Here is a 23458-nt window from a genome sequence, read left to right as displayed (position 1 = left end):
CAGTATACTTTATTTTTTAGAGCAGTTTTAGGTTCATAGCAAAACTGAACGTCAAATGCAGAGTTTTTGTATACTCCCCATCACCACACATGCATTGCCTCCTCCATTATCAACATTCTGCACCAGAGTGGTGCACTTATTAAAATCGGTGACCTCCACTGAAAATTTTTAATCACTCAAAGCTCCTAGTATGTATGTTAGGGTTTGCTCTTGGTGTTGTACATTCTGTAGTTTTAAATAAATGATTTTTAAAAACTATTATTGCACATGTGGCTTCTGTATTTCAAATGTATACACAACCTGAAGACTTTCTATTGTTACCAGACTGCTTCTGAACAGGAGGCTGAACATGCTGGGTGTTGGGCCTTTCAAGTGTTAGGCGACCTCCACGCCTTTGACTCACCTGGGAAAGATTCCAAGGGCAAATTGTAGTGAGAATAAAGCCAGTGTCATTTAGGTAGAGAAAAATGACAGGCCCTGGGAGCCACAGTGAAAGAAGCAAAAAGTACCTCTCCAAGTGGACCCAGCAGGCCCACTCAGAGGGAGTTGTGCATACGGTTAGTTCGTTCTTGGGATTCGATGAGTTTCCAACAGTGGGGGTTGTCTCCAAGCTTTGTGCTGTCAAATTCTGACTCTGCCTTCTTGTTGGGAGAGGGGGGTTTGTGACATTTACTGGGTTTCACAGAACCCCAGTATGGTTCTTTCACAATCTTCTAATCAATTCATACAATTTTCTCTGTCATCCTTTACCCTTTTGCACTTGTCAATTCTACTCACCTACATTAGCCTTCTTAGTGTGTCTTTAACACATCAAACATGCACGTATCTCAGGGCTTTTCACACTTGCTGTGCCCTTTACTTGGACTTTCTTTTCCCTTAATTATCAACAAAGCTTAACCTCCTCCCCCCTCCAATTTCATTGTGGTCTAGGTTTAAACTCCACCTCCTAAAAATGAAATCTACTATGACACTATTTAAGTGAAACCCATGCATTATTAATATTATTGGCACAGGCATATATTTATGTCTGTATGCCTGTCTATCTATCTGTCTCTCTCTCTATCATCTACCTTTAATTAATTTGTCTCTTCTCCTTCTAAAATAAAACCTCCAAGAAATAAAGTTGTATATCTGCTTTATTTTGTGGAATATCTCAGTCTTTGAACAGTGTCTGGATTATAGAAGGCATACAATTAGTTTTGAATAACTATTTCATAAATTACATGCAAATAACATTTTCAAGGTTATTTTAAGGAACCTGACCAGTTGTAAAATTTTTATGAAAAGTAAAATTCTAAACACAATTTCATGAAAAAGTAGGCAACTTTTGGACAGATAATTTATAAATAAAAATATGAAATTACTAATAAGCCAATAGAAAATAATCAACAAAATTAACCATTGAGAACTGTATTTAAAAAATACTATGAGATGTGACTAAAATCCACTAAAATGGCTAAAATAAAAATACTAATAATATCAAATATTAACAAGAATTTTAAGCAAAAAAAAACTCTCAAAAATGACTGATGGGAAAGAAAATGTATTCATTAAATTTAGTCATTTAATCATTTAGAAAATTATTTGTTGGTTTCATATAAACATACACTCAGGTTTTTAATTACTAAAACATTTACCTAAGATAAATGATACACATATTCAAAACTCTATACACACATTTGAACACAAATATTCATAAAATTTATATATGTAATAGCCAAAAACTAAAAAGAACTGAAATGCCTATCAATAGTTGAAAGGATATGCTTACTATATTATAACCAAAAATTATAAATTTACTGAACGATTAAAATAAAAGAGCCCATGATGCATACAAAAATATGAATGGATTTGAAAAGCATTACGCTGAGCAGAAGCCAGACTCGAAAGAGAGCCGACTCCACCTATAGGAAATTCTAGAACAGGTAAGACTAGCCTACAATGACAGAGGTAGATTGGGCAGGGTGGTGTGCGGCCAGAAGAGGGGGAGACTGAGACACCGGGACATGTGTGATGATGATATTCTGATCTTGACTGTGGTGGTCATTCCATAGATGTCTGAATTTGTCAAAACACTTCAACATATGCATAAAAATTGACATTTTATTGCATGTAAATTATACCTAAGCAAAGTAATTTAAAGCTAAAACTTTAAGTATATGAAACACATAAAAAGTAAAATTTTGAGAAAATAAACAGACAGTTTAAATTATTTTAGAGGTGCACCTCCAAGATAGAGACACTGTCTGTTATTGTTGACTATTTTTACAGGATGGCTGTTTGGCATTAGGTGACAGCAGTTTACAGCAATCATTGGGACAGTAGCTGCTCAAACTCTGGAGACCATTAGGGCACGTGAAAAATGGGAGAGCTTTCTGCCCTGGAGACGAGCCGTGAGTCTCTAGGGAACGATGGGTATATCCTCTGCCCTGGGGGAAGGCAGGCCCCAGATGCAAACCAGTTTCTGGTCAGGCAACTTCCAGAATGTTAGGTAACTAAGACTGCCTATCTCCTCAAATACTATCTACAACAAAACTACTTAAAGGTAGAGTAAAATAAAGAAATGGTTAATAAAGAAATCAGATAGTATTGGCAGAATTTAATATTTGTATTCCCTCAATCCAACAATTCTGCGCCTTGTTCATATGCACCAGAAAATGTCTACGGTTTGTACAATAGGTCCATAAGAAACTATGTAACATTTGTTTATTGAGTGTATTTGTGGTGGTTGAGGGCTGAAAGCAAACTTTGTGTTCCTCTCTAGGGTAATGGATTAAATTAAATAAATTAAAGATAATGGATAAATTAAATATGGGGATAGAATTCTCTCTAATACCAAGTGTTTAGAAACCGCAAATAAGATAAACCTGAAATAACAGATAAATGTTAAACTGTAGCTTTTCTAATAAATAGTTGGAATCAGAACAACTTACACAATACACTTTTGTTGTCATAATTTTAAACTTGAAACAAAACAAAAATTTTATCAGGACACATCATTATCTAAGAAAAGACATTGATCATATTAGAATATGTGTCTATGGAGGACTTTGTAGAACATGATGGGGAATGTAGATTAGAGAGTGTGGATTAAGGAAAAAAATAAATTCAAATAAGAATACACACACAAATAATAATTTTCCATAGACTAAAGAGTTTTGAACAATTGATATTTGTGCAACTGTCATCTCCCAATCAATCAAATATAAAAATATTAAATAAGCTTTAAACTGGATAATAATTTCAGTGAGATTATTATTTTACTTCCAATGGGAGAAAAAATGTTAGGGCAGAAAATTTCACATTGTGAATTTAATAAGAGGTGAAGAAAAAATTTTATAAAAAGATACATTCCAATTAAGAGTAATCATGCTTTATTTTATTAAATGTTAGAAAAAATATCTTGAGGGTTATGTTGAAATTAGGCTTTTGGTCTTGCTGATTTTGATTTCTCTTAATTTTACCAGTTTTATAAACATTGCCTAAATAATGTTAACTTTGTCTTAAAAAATTATATGTATCTAATATTATCTAAGTTTGTGTAACTCCCTTTCAATTTCTCACCTATTTATTAAGGAAATATAGGAATTTGCAAAAGGAATATGGTATAAAAATAAAAATATCTTTGAATATTTGTAATATTTGAAGCCCAGTGGGCCTCAAATTCAGGTTCACCTAAAAACATACCCTGCTAGAGAATGAACCCTCTATTCCCCTCACAAATGCTTGGTGATGCCAAACAGCTACAGATGATGCAGATTCATTTTTAATATAACACAAATGATAAAATGTGAAGTTTTTTAAATACCTTTCTTGTTAAAACTGTTAAACTAAATGTTTGGTTTTTGAATTTTGTCGTTAATCTGATGACTTAGTGTTTTCTTGTTTTTCACTTTTCATGTAAACTGTACATAGATCTTTTCCATAAAGTACCATTTTGAAAGGCTGTTTTATGGTTTACAGCTTTGTTTTGTTTTTCTTGTCTTCCTTCCTTCCTTCCTCTTGGCCACTTTCCTCATCTCTTCTTTGTTTTTTCCCCTTCATTTTCCTTCTCCTCTTCCCCCACATTCTTCTTCTTTTTGCCCTCAATTTGAAAAGAAATGTGGATTTTATAATCCCCTTAATAATAGACTCTTAAATGTGGAATTTATGTGAAATTAAAAAATTACATTTATTATGTATTTAGCTGTTTACATACTAAAATGCACCAATCTTTAGTTATAGCAATATTTTCTTATTTTTTGCCAAATGCAACATATGTCTCTAATAGAGTTCATTCCAACAGTTAAGGGCACAATGCAGTTGAGGGGGAACATGCTTTCAGCTTTGCATTTGTTGCTTTCTGACACAACCCATTTTTACTACATGTTTAAGTCCCTATACTTTGTCCTCCTTCCAAAAGTTGACAGCCTTTTAGCTATTTCAATTGTCATTCTCTTTTATAAGAAGCCTCCTTTAAGAAAAAGAATGTGCTGCCCTGGCTGGTGTGGCTCAGTGGGTTGAGCACCAGCTGGCAAACAAAAAAGCCACTGGTTCAATTCCCAGTCAGGGCACATGCCTGGGCTGTGGGCCAGGTCCCCAGTTGGGGGTGCAGGAGAGGCAACCACACACTGATGTTTCGCTCTCTGTCTTTCTCCCTCCCTATCCTCTCTAAAAATAAATAAATAAACTCTTTAAAAGAAAAGAAAAAGTGTGTTCTGTATAGTGAAATTAGAAAAGTAAAATAGGGAGCTTCCCTCAGTACACCCCTTTCCAGCTTTGATCAGCAACAGCACTGTTACGGCAAGAGGAAAGTGGGGGCATCCATGGGAGGGCTTGAGGACACACACAGTTTGAAGACCTAAGTGACAAAGAGAATGTGTCAGGTTTCCCTTTTTCAAAAAAGCTGAATCATCAAAGGAAAATGTGACAAATAATAAAACATCCTAGAGACTGTAGAGGACTTCTGGGAGGATAGAATTCAATTCCAAATCTGTCCAAGGTTGCCCCTGGGACCAGATCTTACTCTGGATGAAGCAGACCACAGGCTTCATGTGGTAGTTCCAGAACAGTCTGTCTGTTTGACTAAACGTTACTCCAGAATGTGAGCCAGTAGCACGTGTTAGGCCCACAATCTAGAATTGCTAAATAAATCTAATGATAAAGAGGATAATGCTACCTGTTTTTTTTCATGAAGGCTGGGGAACTAGCAACTGAGCATGAAGAGAAAAAGAATGCTTATGTTAGAAATAAGAAACAGTCAGTGAGACTCTGAAAAGGTATCTCATGCAACAGTCATAATAGATTTCAAAAGGACAAGAAATTAAAAAACAGCTTAACACATAGAAGATAAATACTGTGAAGTAAAGATTGTAATATAGGAGAGGACCAAGGTTATTTGGGAACATGCAATGATAAAAGTTTCCAAGATTTAAAACAGCTTGCACACGGGTCAATAAACACAATCTAGAAGTTTGCCGACAATCCAGAAAACTTGTCAGTCACGTCTCCTCACATTGGCATCACTGATGACTGTGTCTCAGCAAACAAGGCAAGAATGGAAGTCGTGGTTCCTCAGCTCTTCCATGCTCCTGATTGAGGTTATTTATTGTGGACTGATGGGTTTAGGCCAACTTTGCCTGGATTAGTGCTCAGTACTAATGAGACCAAGTCACAGATTCCGTTCCCACACAGTGTTCCTAAGAACAGATCAAGCAGTACATGTGAGTATCAGCTACCCTCTATCTCATATAAAAGCTCAAGGCCGTGTCAATGGAGTCCTCATGTTCACTTAAGACAACATATTTTCCTAGAGGAGCAATATATTTTTTAACATTTCTGTAGACATAAATTAAAGGAATCGTCAAAGAACCTATCAAGCGTATATTAGTGATTTTCTGCATAAACAATCTTAACCTAAGGTACTAGGTCCTGGACAGGATTGATGTCTGAAAGCAGTCAGACATAGACTAGAAGGGAGAACACTGAGAACCTCAGAGATGACTTGACAAGAGCTGTGCTCTTGAGAGGTGCTGCCACAAAGTGGGGCAGAAGGCCAAGGGCAGATCCTGTCTTTGAAGAATAACTATTCATCACACTGGGATGAGGATGATCAATTGTGCTCACTCTAACAGATGAACTACTGTCTGCATCTCTGTGAATCCTACTGCCCACTGCAATTTTGGAAGAATTAGGACTCTATTAATAAAGTGGCTTTCTGGGACACACTCTCTCTCATTCCCTTTCTGGGACCCTGGCTGCCATCATTTTGGAAACTGAAAGCCAGAAATGAAAAAACAGCCAAATGTGGTAGGTTCAAAAAGAAAGAAAATGAATGTGTAAGAAGTCAATGAGCACAAACCCAAGGCACCAGAGACAGAACAAGTAAAACTCACACATAGCTGATAAAAAAGAATTAGGGTACCACTAAGGGCCTCGTGTTGGCCATCTGTGTAAGGGAGTCCAGCACCGTCTAGCCTCAAACCTGTGGTCAGCATGATACATCATTCTTCCCCTCTCCACAGCATTCCTGCTCCAATCCACCAGTCGCATAATTCAAACCTGAGCAAATCCTACCCCTGCTGAAATGCTTGACTACCTTCCCTATGTTTTCAGGAGAATAATGACCCAACGTGGCTGAAACACTTCTGTCAAATTTGGCTCTGACTTCTTTTCTGGACTCACTTCTACCCACTGTGAGTTCCAGCCACAGTGGTGGTGGAGGTTTTGTTGGTGGTGGGGGTGTTTTTATTTTTTAAGGCTTTAACTTTTTAGAGCAGTTTGAGGTTCACAGCAAGTTGAGAGGGAAGTACAGAGGTTTTCCGTATGCCTTCTGCCCCTTTTACATGCACGTCTCCCCCTTTGTCCAATGTACCTACCTCTCCAGAAGGTACATTTGTTATAGTTGATGAACCTATATTGGCACATCATAATCACCAAAAGTCTGTAATTTACCTTAGGGTTTCCCTCTTGGTGTTGTACATTCTACGGATGTGGACAAATGTATAATGATATGTATCCATCTATCCATCACTGTAATGTCATTCAGAGTATAATTACTGCACTGAAACCCCCCTGTACTTTGCCTATTCACCCTCCATTCCCAACCCCTGGCAGCCATTCATCTTTTTACTATCTCCATAGTTTCATCTTTCCAGAATGTTATGTAGCTGGGATCTTACATTATGTGGTCTTTTCATATTGTCTTTTTTTTTTTGCTTAGTAATATACATTTAAGGGCCTTCTGTGTCTTTTTATGGCTACATCAAACTAAAAAGATTTTGCATAACAAAGGAAAACCTCAACAAAATAAAAAAAAAACAATCCACAGAATAGGAGAACATTTTCACCAATATCTGAAAAAGAGTTAATATCCAAAATTATAAGGAAATTACATAATTTAACACCAAAAAGCAACACAATTAAAAATGGGCAAAGGACCTGAATAGACACTTCTTCAAAGAGGCCATACAGATGGCTAACAGACATATGAAAAGATACTAAACGTCACTAATCATCAGCAAAATGCAAATTAAAACCACAATGAGTCACAGCTGTCAAAATAGCTATCATCAATAAATCAACAAACCATAAGTGCTGGAGAGGATGTAGAGAAAAGTGAGTACTTCTGCACCGATGGGAATGTAGTTTGGTGCACCACTGTGTGAAGCAGTATCTAGATACCTCAAAAAATTAAAAATGAATCTGCTTTTGACCCAGTGATTCCACTTCTGGGAATATGTCTAAAGGAACTCAAAATACTAATTTGAAAGAACATAAGCACCATTATGTTCTTTACGGCATTATTTAAAATTGCCAAGATATGGAGGTAGTCTTAGTGTCCATCAGTAGATGAGTGGATAAAACACTTATGGATTAAAGGGGGTAAAAAAACAATAACTATGAGACATTTACACAATTCAATATTATTGAGATGTAAAAAAAAGAAGACTATTTTACTTTTTGTGACAGTATGAATGGATACACAGAACATTATGCTAAGTTAAATAAGCCAGTCAGAGAAAAACAAATACCAAATTATTTCATTCATATATGAAATCTATTGAAGACATAGAACTAACAAGCAAAATAGACACAGACCAATGGATAAAGAGCAGGATGCCATCTAAGAGAAGAGAGTGTTGGGACAAGAAGGGAAAGGGGTTCATGGACATGGACAACAGTGTGGTGATCATGAGGGGAAATGGGGGTATAAAGAAACTAAATGGTAATGGAAAAAATACAATGAAATATTTGAAAATGCTAAAAAGTCCAATAAGATAAAATCTAGATGAAGCTGGGTGGGACCATGAGCTCTTAGATGCAAAGCTAAAGTCACAAACTGTGAAAGAAATAAATAGTGCCTAGACTTCATGGCAATCAAAAATGCCTGCTCTGTGAAAGACATTGTCAAGAAAATGTCACAAGCCACAGTCTGAGGGAAAATTTTTTAAAGACAGTTCACAAAACATGCAAAGAACTCTTAAAACAATAAAAATAAAATATCTGATTAAAAACAATAAACCAAAGACCTCAACAGATACCTCATCAAAGGAGGTATACAGATGGCAAATAAGCATATGAGATACCACTACACACCTATTAAAATTATTTGAAAAAACAAAATCTGAAACACTAGTAATATCAAATGCTGGCAAGGAGGTGGAACAACAAGAATTCTAATTCATTGGTGCTGAAAATGCAGAATGGTACAGTCACCTTGATGCACAGCTTGGTGGTTAGACAAAAAACATGCAATTCAGTGATTGTATTCCATAGAAATTACCCAAAGGAGTTGAAAACTTAGGTCTGCATGAAAAAACTCCACATAAATGTGTATAACAGCTGAATAGATAAAGTGTGATACATACAGACAATTAACTATTATTATTCTTCACTAAAAGAAATGAGCTATAAAACTTTGAAAAGCAGTGTTTTCTATTACTACTGTCGCTGGTGGAAGTTGGGCTCTTTCATGGGATCAAGAGAAAAGTATTTCATGGAACCAGGTATCCGAGATTGTGGTGTGGCAAGATTTATTCAGGTGGAAATAGAAGGTTGACTTTGGGTCCTGTCTCCATCTTTCCTGCCTTAGAAAAAGTCCAACCATGTCTTCAGCAAAGTGAAAACAAAAGCCAGTGGCCAGAGTTTCTGTTTCATTGTTCTGGCATTAGCAGTCTCAGTTTCTGTCCAGGAAGCTTAGCGCTATTTCCAGCTGGGCTGCTGTACCCATGCTCCCGCCTGGAACCTGAGTTTGGAGTCTGCCTGGTTGTCTGCTGCAGAGCTGCTAGACCAGAATAAGTACTATGGAGAGGATGTGAAAATACAGAAGGCACGTATGGGGTCACCAAACGAGAGAGAGAGAGAGAGTCTTTATAAAAGTGGGTTATATTATCTATTAAACTGGGTTATATAATATTATATTATATTAACTCTTTATTAAAGTGGGAAGGACCAGGCATTTTTTCCAAAATAACCAATCAACATGCCAAGCTTCCCCGGGCTTCTTCTAATGGATCCACTTCTCAACCAATGCCTTCTTTCTCCAGGCTAGATTGACAGGCCTTTATAGAGCATTCCTCATAGTAGCACCGCCCCTGTGACATTTCGACTTGTACTTCACATGTGCTTATTTCACCCCATAATGTGGGCTAATGAACTGGGGAGATTGAAAAAGTTGGTCTTTCATCTCTGTACAGTGATGAGGTGGGTAATTCTCTTTGCCCAGAAATGCTGACACACCCTCGATTGTGTGAAGCTGTAGCTTCCTGCGTACGCAGGCAGGCCTATGGTCCTTGGTTGATTATGCTCAACAATGCCTGATACCCTTCACTTTCTTCCTTTATTAATAGACAGTTAACTACTATCGTAAAACTACCACTTCTTACCATTTTAAAATCCCTTTCAATATATTAGTTATTTTATGATAATCACATTTTACCCGTGACACATGAAGAGAATGAGATTCCAAACTCTGTAAAATGATTTTAAGTTTTTCTGTTTTTTAAAACACTAGACATGGGGCTAAACTAAAATATTTGGATTAGAAATCCACCATTTGTCAAGAATATTGCATAAGAAGAAATATTAGTTGGTATTCCTGCATTATTGAATTGTTGAATGTTGTTGCTATAATTTAATTTTCTAATGGCATATCTGTATAAATTCTTTAACCAACTTTTTCACAGTGACCTAGTTTATTTATTTTAGGCACAAAGAACAATGTATCAAGTTTTATATCATGCTAATATGCATAATATTATAATTCATTATAATTTTAAATATGGCATCTGAATGTGTTATTCATAGAAGTCTTCCTGAAGCTAATCTAGTTACATTAAAGTTTTAAGTAAATAGCTCTTAGTGTTTATAATAATGATCCCATAATGGGTGATTTATACAAAGCATTAGACAATCAATCTATAGACATAAAAAGAAACCATTATACAGTGAACTATTTGTAATAAGCAAACTGCCCATCAACTTGCTACATACCATTAATATTCAGTATTATAGCAAAATATTAATACTTTGAAAACTGTTACTCTAAAGTAGGCATAAATTAAATATGAATTATAATTATGTACTATCAATCCTAACTTAATGCTTTTAAAGGAAAGAGTAAAATTTTCATCATTCTCTTTGAAAAGACTTCCAAATGAGTGAAATGATGATGATGTATGGGTTTGTCTATAAGATGTTAGATAACTGAATTTTGAAAAACTTGTAGATATAAACTTTCAAAAATATGTATTTTAAAGAAAATTATTTATTGAGATTTGGAGACTATAGATCACTTATACCATATATCAATCTATTTTCAGATCAAAACATTGTGCAATATATTACTCACAAAATTTTCCCTATTGTGTGAATTCTTAAGACTACTAGTATTTTAAGTGATTAAATAATGTTGGCCTTTCATTTGCTAAAATACTAAGGTCATATTCATCTCACTTTTCAATTTTTTTCTTTTTGGATTTTCTAACTTGATTGACAAGTTAGAAAATAATATAGGAACACAAAGGGAGGAAGAGACTTAAAAATTTATTTGCACTTCACTGAGACAAAATAGCATTTGACAGTTTTAACTATACTAGTAATCTATTTTCAAGTAGGTTATTCTCAGTATGTATTTACATGCTAAAAGCCATTTTGAATAAAATATTCTAAATACATCAATATATTTAAGTAACTACGAGCTAATCAACATAATACGATATTTAATCATGGAGGGAAAAATAAAGGCATGACAAGTTCTAGAAAAATTGAGAGCTGAATATAACTTCCCTTGCTTCTCTGCCTGTCTAGAAGACTGTGATGTCCACTGACATTATGGTGGCTTTCAAATTCTGGCAGTGATAAATAATTATAAATATCTGTCTTCAAGTTTTCATGAAAGATGCAGGACTAGATTAAATACACATCACCAATATGATATTGGAAACTAATGTGTGTGTGTAATTTTGGGGTTGCTATATCAACCCATATATGTGTGTGTGTGTGTGTGTGTGTGTGTGTGTGTGTGTGTGTGTGTGTGTTTGGGTTGCTGTAGCAAAAATGCAATGAACTGGGTGGCTATAAAGAACAGAAATTTATTTCTCACAGGGTGGAAGCTGAGACTTTATGAAAATACAGGCAGATTTAGTGTCTGGTGAGAGCCCTCTTCTAGGTTGCAGACTTCTTATTGCAAACTCACATATCAGGAGCAGCTAGGAAGTTCCCTGCAAAATCTTTTATAAGGGCACTAATTCTATTCATGGGGGATTCATCCTCATAATCCCATCACTTCCCAGAGACCCCCTAACTCTTAGAAGTTCAGCATATGAAATTCTAAGAGAATTGTAGAATCTAAGAGAATGTTTGGAAGAAATACAGTTGGATCATAACAATATGTATTAATGATTATATAAACACTGAAAAAAGTCTTAAAAAGTTGAATCAAGAAATCTGCATCAGATACAGAATATTATATTAGTGATAAACAGAGTTCAATAATATATTTAAAATGCAAATAATCAAGTAGTTTTATTCTAGAAAACAAAGTTTGTTCAGAGTCAGGAGAACTTATAATATATTATACATTGATATTAATGGTGATAGCAAATCCATTAATAAAATCTGTCACACTGAGATATAAAAAGTATCACTAAATTTTTATATATGTAGAGAAATTGAATTAGTATACCCTTATTTTTAAACTGTTATAAAACAAACAAAAGATGAAAATTGTGCATATTCAGTCCAAATGGTTGCAACTTAGTGGGAAATAATATTAGATGACCAAAGAAAGCTTATTTCTCTTTAAAGTTGTGTTGCGGATATTGTCCAATTTAATTATGAAAGAAAATTAATAAAAGTTAAAGTTATTTTAGTTAGCAACAGTTAAAAAATATTTTTAAAAATGTTCTCCAACACAAAGATAATTAGTTTAAGTACTGGGTTATAATATACACAAAGAAAGACACAAAATGTATTAAAAACCTCAGAAAAATATTACAAGAAAAGAAAATTATAGACAAATATCTATTATAAACATACAAAAATATTTACAAAGTATTTGCAGAATAAAGCAAAAATAATCATATATAATTGCATAGTGGGTTTTATCTTAAAGCTACAAGGCTAGATTAACATGTAGTAATCAATTAATTCACCATCTTTACATAATAAATGGAAGTATGTTTAACCAACTCAACAGATGCAGAACAGCATTTAACTAATTAAGTGCCCATTTATCAAATAAACTTAGCAAAATAAAAACAGTGATGCACTTTCTCAATCTGAAAAAGCTCATCTATGAAAATTTTATACATAATACCATATTTAATAGTAACAAAATCAAACACTTTCACAGTAAGATCAGAAAAAATGTCTTATTATCATGTTTCTTAAGGTCATTGGCCAAGATTTTTTATATATAGATATTCAGATCTGTAACTTTTCCTCTCAGCACTGCTTTAGCTTCATTCTGTACATTTTAATATGTTGTGTTGTCATTTTCATTCAATTAAAACTACTTTCAAATTTCCCTTGAGATTTCTTCTTTGACTCATAAATTATTTAAAATTTGTGGTTAATTTCTACATTTTTATTTATTTTTGTCTTTAAATTTTTTTAATTTAATTATTGTTCAAGTACAGTTTTCTGTCTTTTACTCCCATCTCAGCCCACCCTCCCAGTGCTCCCCACCTCCCTTTCATTTCCACCCCACTTAGTTGTTATCCATGTGTCCTTTATACTAGTTCCTGTAAATCCTTCCCCTTTTGTCCCGAATATTCCCTACCCTTTCACTTCTGGTCACTGTCCCCCTGTTCTCTATTTCAGTGTCATTGTTTTTATTTTGCTTTCTTGTTTATTTCGTTATTTAGCTTCCTGTTAAAAGTGAGATCATATAGTTTTCGTCTTTCAACACCTGTCTTATTTCACTCAGCATAATGCTTTCCAGTTGCATACATGTTGTTGCAAATGGTAGGAGCTCCTTCTTTCTCTCTGCTGCTGTTTTCTGATCACAACAGAATATATTTGAAACCAACAAAGAAGAAGATTGGAAACATTTAAAAATGTAGAAATTAAGGTTGTGGGGAAAAGGAGTCCTTAATTTCTACATTTTTAAATGTTTCCAATCTTCTTCTTTGTTGGTTTCAAATATATTCTGTTGTGATCAGAAAACAGTTTGTATAGGTTCAAACTTTTAAATTTATTAAGGCTTATTTCATAGTCTACTATATGGTCTAATAGACTGAGCCTACTATGTTCTCTAATAGAGCACATATTCTATGTGCTCATAAAAATGTACATTCTGCTGTTGTTTGATGAAATGTTCCATAGTTATCTATTAGGTCTACTTGATTTATAGTGTTTTTTCAAGTCTTCTATTTTTTAAATGATTTTTCTGCCTGGTGGTTTTATAAATATTAGTGAGTGGAATATTGAAGTCTCCGACTCTTATTGTTGAACTATTTCTTTTTAATCAGTTTTGCTTCAAATGTGTTATTCTTCTGTTGTGAAGTATGCATTTGTTTATAATTTTTTATATCTTCATGTTGAATTAAAGCATGTTAAGGATTTAATTACATCCCCACAAAATCCATAGTTTGAAATCTTAATCCCAATGTGACTGTATTTAGAGATAGGCCCTTCAAAAAGGTAATTTAAATTAAATGGGGTCATATAGTGGGACCCTAATCCAATAGGGCTTGTGTCTTTATAAGAATTAGAAGAGACACAAAGAATGCATATACAATTTAAACAGACCATGTGAGGAAACAGAAAAAAATATGGCAGATCATATGAGGACTCAGCAAGAAAGTAGCCATCTGATGGCTAAGGAGAGAAGCCTCAGGGTAAATCAACCCTACCAGCACCTTGATCTTGACCTTCCAGTCACCACTGTGAATAAAATAAAATTTAATGCAGTGATCACATATGGTCTAGATTGCCTGCAAGTGCCCTGGTTCTGTCTCTATTTGCATGTTATCTTTTGCTTCTACTTCATCTTCCCTACATACTATATTATACCTACTATATTATAATATACATAGGCTACACTCTTAAAATTTCTTAACATGTCAAGTCAGTTCTCACCTCTTGGCATTTGGATTTGTAATACTTTTTTTCCAAGGATGATCTTTCTTCAATATTCACGATTCATTCCCATAATTCATACAGTTCTTTACTCAAGTACCACCAGTTAACTGAGGCTTTTCCTAGCCACCTGTTTATCCCTTTATACATGTAAATGTATATACATATAGTTTACCCCCCTTACTGTTTCCTACATACAAGAACACTATGTATTATTATATATTAATGCAATATACATTTATGTACCTTGCTTATATTATTTTACTTCTGTTCCATGAGAGGTGGATTTTTTGTGTAGTTTGTTTAATGTTGCATCCCTAGCATGTAAATTAGCAGGTTAGTGCATAAAATGTTACCAATATTCAATGAAAACATGCCGGGGAAAGATATGCAATGAATATGTATAACTTGTTTAAAAAATGTGAAAGGGTCTCAAACTTAGAAAAGTTTCAAGTCTAGTACAAAGCATATTTTAACCCTGAACCATTTAAGACATAATACTTTGCCATTCTTGAATAGTTCAGTATGTTTTTTTCTATAAACAACTGTTCATGAAATGTGGCACATTGGTAAATACTTCTCTAGTTGATGCTTATTTTCCCCGCAGTGTACACCATTTGATATTATGTGTCCTACTTACTCTGATTATTAGACTATTTGCCCTTATTCTCTTATTTGTACTATTTTTTAAAATTCTACTCAAGCCAATGTCAGGATGATGACTTAGATTTAATTTTAAATGCCCTCTGTGTCTATCACAGTTCCACAAGCAGCATAAATACTAATCCATTTCACTTTATTATGAATATATGCCTAAAAATGCTGATCATTAATATTGTGCCTATTTTGAGGAACAAGTATGAAAGACACAGGGATGAGGACTGGGGGGGAGGAAATGGGAGGGAGGTGGGGAGCACGGGGCAGGGGGCTGGGATGGAAGAAATAGACAAAAAACTGTACTTAAAAAATAACAATAAAATTTTTAAAAAATGAAAAAAAATAATATTGTGCCTAGGACTTCCATACAAACCTATTAATATATCCATGGTATGTAATATAATCATTAAATCCATGTATAAGGTGCATCCTTATATTTTCTTCAAAAATTTTGGAAAAAAGGTGTGCATTATACATGGCAAAGTAAGGTACTTTGTGAATCTTTTCAATGTTTCTTCTCTAATAAAGAGGATTCATGTGAATTATAATTTTGGGGATGAAAAATGCATAACTAAAGAAAAAAATCTTACATCTAGTAGCCAAGGTTAAGCACTTTATTCTCAAAGTATTTTGGGGATCATTCTTCATGTTTTTCCCTAACTTTCCAACGTTTAGTCTCCAATTTGCATAACAGTAGTCCATATGTAGTAGATGTTCTATGTAACATTATCATTTGTAGAAACTTATTTAAAAGGAGATTCAAGTTTATTCGTTGAAAAAAGAATCAACAATTCAGGAAGAAAAAGTTAAAACATATATTTAGCAGCCATTCAAAAGTCATTAACTCTACAAAGACAGCCTCCAATTCAGAGATTCAACTTATAACTAAAACATATTGCATTACCTATTTCCTATTGGTAAAGTTTCAGGTACCAAATTTTCTGGCCTGCAATAGTCTTTTTTTATGAAACCAAAGATATCCTATTGATTAGACCTGACTCTTCAGATATTATATTACATAATTCAGAGTATTACATACAATGTGAAACTTCTCAAAAGAGAAGTGGGGGAAATAAAAGAGATGGAATGCATAGCAAAACACCCAAGGAAGAGATTCAGATGCAAATGAAGGTCCAAAGTGTCAATAAAAATCCCTCCAGATTAAATAATTTGTGCCATGACCCTCAAATATTTTGTGCTTTCATATGTATAATTTTTTTCTAATTTGCTTAACAGTTGACATTATATATTCAACATAAAGAAGAATTAATTATAAATTAAATGTTTATATTAATCAGATTCTTGTGAAAAAAATTTGAAACAGCAAACTCCAATAAATTATTTACACAATTAACAACATTCTTATTTTAAAAATCATTGCTTTATTTAATTGTATATATTAAAACAGTGTTTTACTTTTCCAGCTTTATTGAGATATAATTAACTTACAACCTTGCATATGATTAAAGGTATAATGTATTGATTTGATATACTCATATATTGAAAAATGATTAACAGTATAGAGTTAACTAATAGCTATATCACCTCACAGGATTATCACTTCTTTTTTATGGTGAGAATATTTAAGATTTACTCTAACTATTTTCAAGTATGTAATATCTATATTATTGAGTATAGTCACCATGCTGTGATTTCCCAGAAATCATTCATAAGATAACTAAACATGTGAACCCTTTAACAAACATTTCCCCCCCATTTCCCTCAACACTCAACATCTAGTAATTCCCATTCTAGTTCCTGAGTTCACATATTTTTTTTTTAGATTCCACATATAAGTGCTATAAAAGGGTATTTGTTTTTCTCTGACTTATTTCACTTAGCATAATGGACAAGATCCATCCATGTTGTCTCAGACATCAGGATTTTCTTCTTTCTCATTACTAAATAATATTTATTTGTATGCATGTATATATGTCTGTGTGTATAACTGGATCATGTGTATGTATGGACGTGTATGATCACATCTTGATTCATTTACAGATAAACACTTTGTTTTTAAAATACAGACAAATGGATGAAAATAAAAAGTGTAAAAAGAATCAATAGAACATCCTACTCATCTCCCCTTCCAGTCATTTCTCAAAACCTAATTTAAAAACCTCTATTTTATGTGTGTGTGTTGGTTATTTCCATAACTCTTTTCATCTTATCATTTTTTACAATCTATATACTGCTACCCTATTCCAAAAAATAAAAATTTTACTTGTTTACAAGACTCCCATTTGGCTTTCTTTCATTTTTGTAAACATATTGTCATTGTATTACGTCCATATTTTAAAATTTCATACTCTACATCTTAATAGTGATATCATGATGCTACATCTTTGAACTTGAGAGTATAATATCTTATACCTTTTTCCATCCTTTGCCTCATTGTCTTCCCAATCTATCTCAATGATATCTTTATCTTTTCACTGTCAATGCTTAAAATAGTTTTGTTGTGTTTTATAATCTTAGTAGAGCTCAGCACAACCAAAGCAGGTCCATTTTGCCAAAATCAGGGTCCTACTTGGGAAGAACCATGTGCTGAATCCTGCCGTGAGAACATCTGGATTGATGCCTCCATATCTTAGAACCCTATACCCTGATATTTTGTTAAATGCTGTTTTTAGTTTTTCCATAAGGTTGTTTATGGATGAGATCAATATGTATTAATATGAGAATGGTAGAATCAGTAAAGTAGATTGCCCTTCCCAATGTGAGTGGGCCTCATCCAGTCCACCGAAAGGCTGAATAAAACAAAAAGGCTGAGGGAAAGAGAACTTATTCTCTCTACGTGAGCTGTAACATCATCAGCCTTCTCCTGCACTAGAGCAGGAACACCATTCACTCTCCTGGTTCTCAGGCCTTTGGATTAGACTGGAATTATGCCACCAGCTTTCTTGGGTCTGCAGCTTGGAGATGGCACATTGGTAAAGAGAGGAACAGAGGCATTAAGTAGTACAGTTCGCACAAGAAGTTAAGGCATATACTAGAACTTGAACTCCAGTAGTCTGGTTTAAATGCGTGAATTTATAATAATCTCCCTACAGCTGATTTTATTTGTTTTGGTTTACCACTTATTTAAATAAAAAATTAAAATACATTTTAAATTAAAATTCTATTCTCAAATGTTTATTCATTTTCTACTTAATATCTCTGTTCTTTAGTTTCTTGCATTTTTTTTTCTGGAAAGTTCTCCAAAATTAGAGTGACAATTTATATTTTCCAAAATTAATGTTTCCCTGATTTCAAATTTAAATAATTGTAAATAACTGCTACTGCTCTCCATGGAACTAAAGCTAATGGCCAATTACTTTTCAATAACACCTTCTGATTATACATGAATCTGGGACACATGACACCAAGAAGTACTTAAAGACATTTCCAAAGTTTTGGCTTATATTTTATATAAGTTTCATTGACTCTACATCTCAATTCTTCCAGATAGATGATATCCAGACATGGTTAAAATAACACAGCTATGATTTCATTAAAAGGCTAATGATTTTAATTAAATTTTTATACCTGGATTACTATTTATTTTATGACATGAAGCATCCCGCCTGGACAATCACTGCACCTTGCATAATTGAGTGATGCTTTTCACTGCTCCTAATGGGTCTCTCACACGGCATTGCCTTTTTTGTGTTCACCGCTCTCCAAAAGGCTTTCCCTATACACGTGTACTGTCTCTTTATATTTCTCCTTTGTGACTTGTCCTGATTTCCTAAATCAGGATCATCCTCGTTTGTCCTTTAAGTTTCCTTAACTCTGAGCTAGGCCAACTTGATGCCTTCATTTCCTTTTAAATTTCCTACATAATTAGCTAATTTCCCAATGTGCCTGTGAAAGTGTTTAGTGAAGAACATGAAGTTTACTTGAACTTCTTTAGCTTTGACTCTCTACTTCTATTGCTTTTATTATTGAAAAAAATTATTATTAAAAATTTTTATTTTTTTATTTCTCCTCTTAAGCTGGATGATGTTTATTGTTTTTTTCCTTCCCCCTAAATAAATAATGGATTTACAAAACTGTAAGTCATATACTTTTGTACTCTTGCTCCAAATCTCTCTTTTTAAATCTATTCTGAGTTTGGGGTGAGAATGGCCAAACTGCATTTTTGAAATTCTACTACTAAATAGTTTCTTCTTAGGGTCTGACAACGGGAGGCACTAGGGAGAGATTGGAACAAAAAAGGGGAACGGAATTCTCTTTTTTTTCCAGATCTGATACACAATTCTTAGCATCTGAGAACAGGTGAGTTCTAGTCTCACCTTCCATGCACTCTCTAAGAATTGCGGAGTCACGTCCACTTACGTGTTGGGACAGCAATATCTCTTGGTATCTGGGGACATGTGGGGGACACTCATTCAAACAACGGCGTTTTGCTCACATCATTTACTTCCTCTTCATCCCATACCCCCAATGCTTACTGCTGCATGCTCAGTTACTATCTGGGTTTCCCTTTAAAAATGAAAATTGCAGCCTTTCAAAACCTCTGTAACCAATTGCTTGCATTGTCTGCATTTGTAATGTGTTCAATTAAATTCACTTGGTTCTGCTAGTTCTTAGTGTTCATACTTACTGATTTTAGTACTTTAAGATATTTTTATTCTGAAATTATTTTTTTCTCATTTTAACTTTCAATTAAGCCAATGTCTATTAGATGTTTGTGTAACTGTAGAAACAAACATTGTCATTTTACATGGAGAAAAGTCAAAGAATATAAAAAATGTAGTAGTTACAAAAAGGCCACTATTCTCAAAGAATACTATACATTAAGTATTACCCTTTTTAGAAATATTCCACCTAGTCCTTATAACAATCATGTGAGATCGTTTCTTAATTTTAAGGTCAAAGAATATATGGCTCAGAGGTTAGATAAACTAAATTGATAAGACTGGAATTGAATATTGCTTTTAAGCACTGGCATGTTCACCCCAAAACCAGTGCTGTTTATTATGAAGAAATGTTTTCACTGACTTCCAACTTCCAACCAATACACATTAAACTGCTGATGCATCTTATACATACTCTAATGCTTTTATTTCAGAGTATTATACTTTTAATTGAAATAATATTTTCTAACATCAATTTAATGAGAAATATTTCCACCTTTAGATTAGAATGATCAAAACAACTGAAATGACAATAATAGTCATTATTCTCTTGCTGCTACTGCCGAAGAATTGTGGTTAAATTTTTTTAAAAAGACCAACTCCTTACCCTCAAATGTTCAAGCTATTTCTGGAGACATTCTTTACTTACCTTAGAAGATATTTTTAAATGTTCAGACACTTAGGGACATGACAAAAACATCACTGCAATGAAATCAAAGAAAGCTTTACAAATAAGTGAGAGGTTAAAACAATAGTGTGGTTTAAATGCAATAATAAGCCTTTTATTTCATTTATAATAATCATAGGTTTAGATAGAAATAAGTTTTTTTGAAATATTTAAGGTTTAGGTTATCTAAAAGCCTATAAGGGAATTTTTAATACATTTTCAAAAATTTATATATGTATATAAAACTTTACCAAAAGTAATTGATGTGAAATGTTTTGAGGAAACTGAATGGTATTTCCCAATGTGACTCCACTTTTTCACTTCTCTCTGGTTGTAAGCAATCTCAACATTTTCCTCTACTCCATCAAACATCCCAGAAGCTGTCACAAGTTTTTTGGGCAATTCTAATCCAATTATTGCAACAGATATAAGTTAATACATGGAATTTGATTTGTTTAAATTAATTATAACTTTTTTTCTAGAAATAATGCTTGAGTTCTCATTACATTCTTTAATATTCTAGTCTCTTTGCAAAGATAGATAATATATGGTACCTGACTTTAAGGTTCTCAGTTATCAGAAGAGATAAACACATAAATAAATGAGTTTGTGAAGAATAAAATGGGTTTAGTGGTATATATGTACTAGTATTGTTTAAAGTTATATTTAAATACCATGGAGAAAATAGTTATGAGCAAATGAATACATTTCTAACTATAAAATATTTGCATATGTCCTTTAAAAATTCATTAATGCTTAGCTCTTAAAAATAAAAGTTTATTGTATTTAAAATGAGTAATGCTTGACTATATTTTCTCTGAGTTTGCCATTCCAAAGAAAGATCCTGTCCTAATTTTATTGTTATATATATAAAATCATTACCTGATTAGTTGTATCTTGTCTTAGTTTTAGTCAAGGAAAAGTAATATGCTTTTATGGTTAGGTTTGGAAAACTAAATATACATTATAATACTTAGAATCATAGGAAACAAAAGATGGTATTATAATTTTTTGGAAGCAAGGAATATTAATTAGTGTAAAAGTGTATTTAAACTAGGGCATTATTTGATATGATAAGAACTAGCAGAAAAGACAATTGCTAGAACACAAATAGAGGTTTTTGAAATAAATTAATAACCAATATTTTGTTCTTAATTTAAATGCTTAGAAAATGATTTAATATAAAAATTACTTCTACATTATGCCACCTTTGATAAAAAACTTAAACATTATGTAATGAATAAGAACCTCTTTATTGATGATTTTTATTTAAAAATATCAAACAAAATATCAATCTTGAATGCCTAAATCTTTGATGCTGTCAATCCAAAGAAATATAAATGAAGCAGCTTATGTTGTGTCAAGCATCCTCCCTCATTTTTTCATTAAGTTCTTGGGGAGCTCCATTTATTCTTTCGAGATACTAATGTATTATTACAAGCACAGCTTTACTGACACAGTGTTCCTTTGTTTACTGCTGAAGCTAATGCCTTATTTGTGACTGGAGAATATTTATAACTTATGAAAATCTTATATCAATCAATAAATATTAGAGAATTACTAGTATTTATGTCTGCATTTAAGTAGCAAACTTACAAAGTCTTAATATTATTTTATCATTGCTTCTTTCATTCTCTCTGCTATAGGTGGGGACATAGGCAAGGTACAGATACAACTTGTTCCCAGTTTAATAGGCAAATCAGTAGATAAAAAGTAATCTAAAGAATATTAGATGCAGCCACTGTCATTGATAGATTTCTAACACCAAGACTCCAAACCAAGAAATAATTGAATATTAATAAAACTATCAAAAGCTAGGTTACATTTGACCAAGTTAAACATAAATAATATATTATTTAGTTTATACTTTCTGAGTGAACTGGCAAGAGGTTTTAGGCAAATGTTTATTGACTTTCTTTCTTGTCTTCAAGATCTATTGTCCTTCCCTGATTTGCTGCATAAAAAAAATACTAGTGTCAGCATCTTGATATATTTCTAACTCATTGCTGTAATAAAAAACATTACCCTACCCCTTTTTCTTTTTTGTCTTTCACTCCCAATATATAGAGATAAAACCATTAACTTTATTATCTGAACATGAGGCTTTATTCCTGGGAAGGGAAGGTAGAACTGAGTAAAAAGACATTCACAGAAGCACGGGAAATATTGAGGAAGAAAACCACAAGATCCAAAAAAGGTGTTAAAAATTATTGAAGAAATTTTCAGTCACAATCCGCATTTCTGACAATGACCAATGGGTTTATCTCATGGATCTTTCTGCCCATTCCTTCCATGAACAGTATTATAAAGTCCACTGATCTGTTCCATGAGGCTACTGGTAATCAGAAAATGGACACCATACTGTTCTACTGCTTTCCTTTGAGGGATAAAGTTGTGGACATCATCATGAAGCACATATTGCTTTCTGGTCAATCTCTTCATTCTTGAAACATCAGTGATCTCTATTGGCATCTGAATTGCTTCTCAAGTTATACTGCTTATCCCTTTTTCACTTTGCATGGCTTTCACTTCTTCTTCTTTCTTGTGACCAAATTCAGCCATTTCTGTGAGCATCCCGATGACCAGTGTTTTGAGCTCTGCATCTGAAAGGTTGGCTATCTCTTCATCGCTCAGTTCTGTTTATGGAGCTTTTGATCTGTTCTTTCATTTGGGCCATATTTTTTGGTCTCAGCATGCCTGTTACATTGTAAGGAGCTGAGCCTTAGGTATTCCCCAGGGCAGGGCAACCAATGTTGCTGAGTTGTGGTGCTACCTGTGGAGAAGGGGTCAGAGAGGTAACAATGCCACTTGTTTAGCTCTTGGCTAGCTTTTAGTCACTTCCCCTGCTACCTGGCCCTTCTGGCACTGATTCCTGGGTTGGTGGGTTTGTGTACCTTCTAGAACCCTGTGGGTCTCTCCAGTGAATTCTCCTGTGAGGCTGGGTATT

Source organism: Artibeus jamaicensis, unplaced genomic scaffold, assembly GCF_021234435.1.
Source record: "Artibeus jamaicensis isolate MK-2021 breed Jamaican fruit bat unplaced genomic scaffold, CSHL_Jam_final scaffold_474, whole genome shotgun sequence".
NCBI lineage: Eukaryota > Metazoa > Chordata > Mammalia > Chiroptera > Phyllostomidae > Artibeus > Artibeus jamaicensis.
This window is presented reverse-complemented; position numbering follows the sequence as displayed.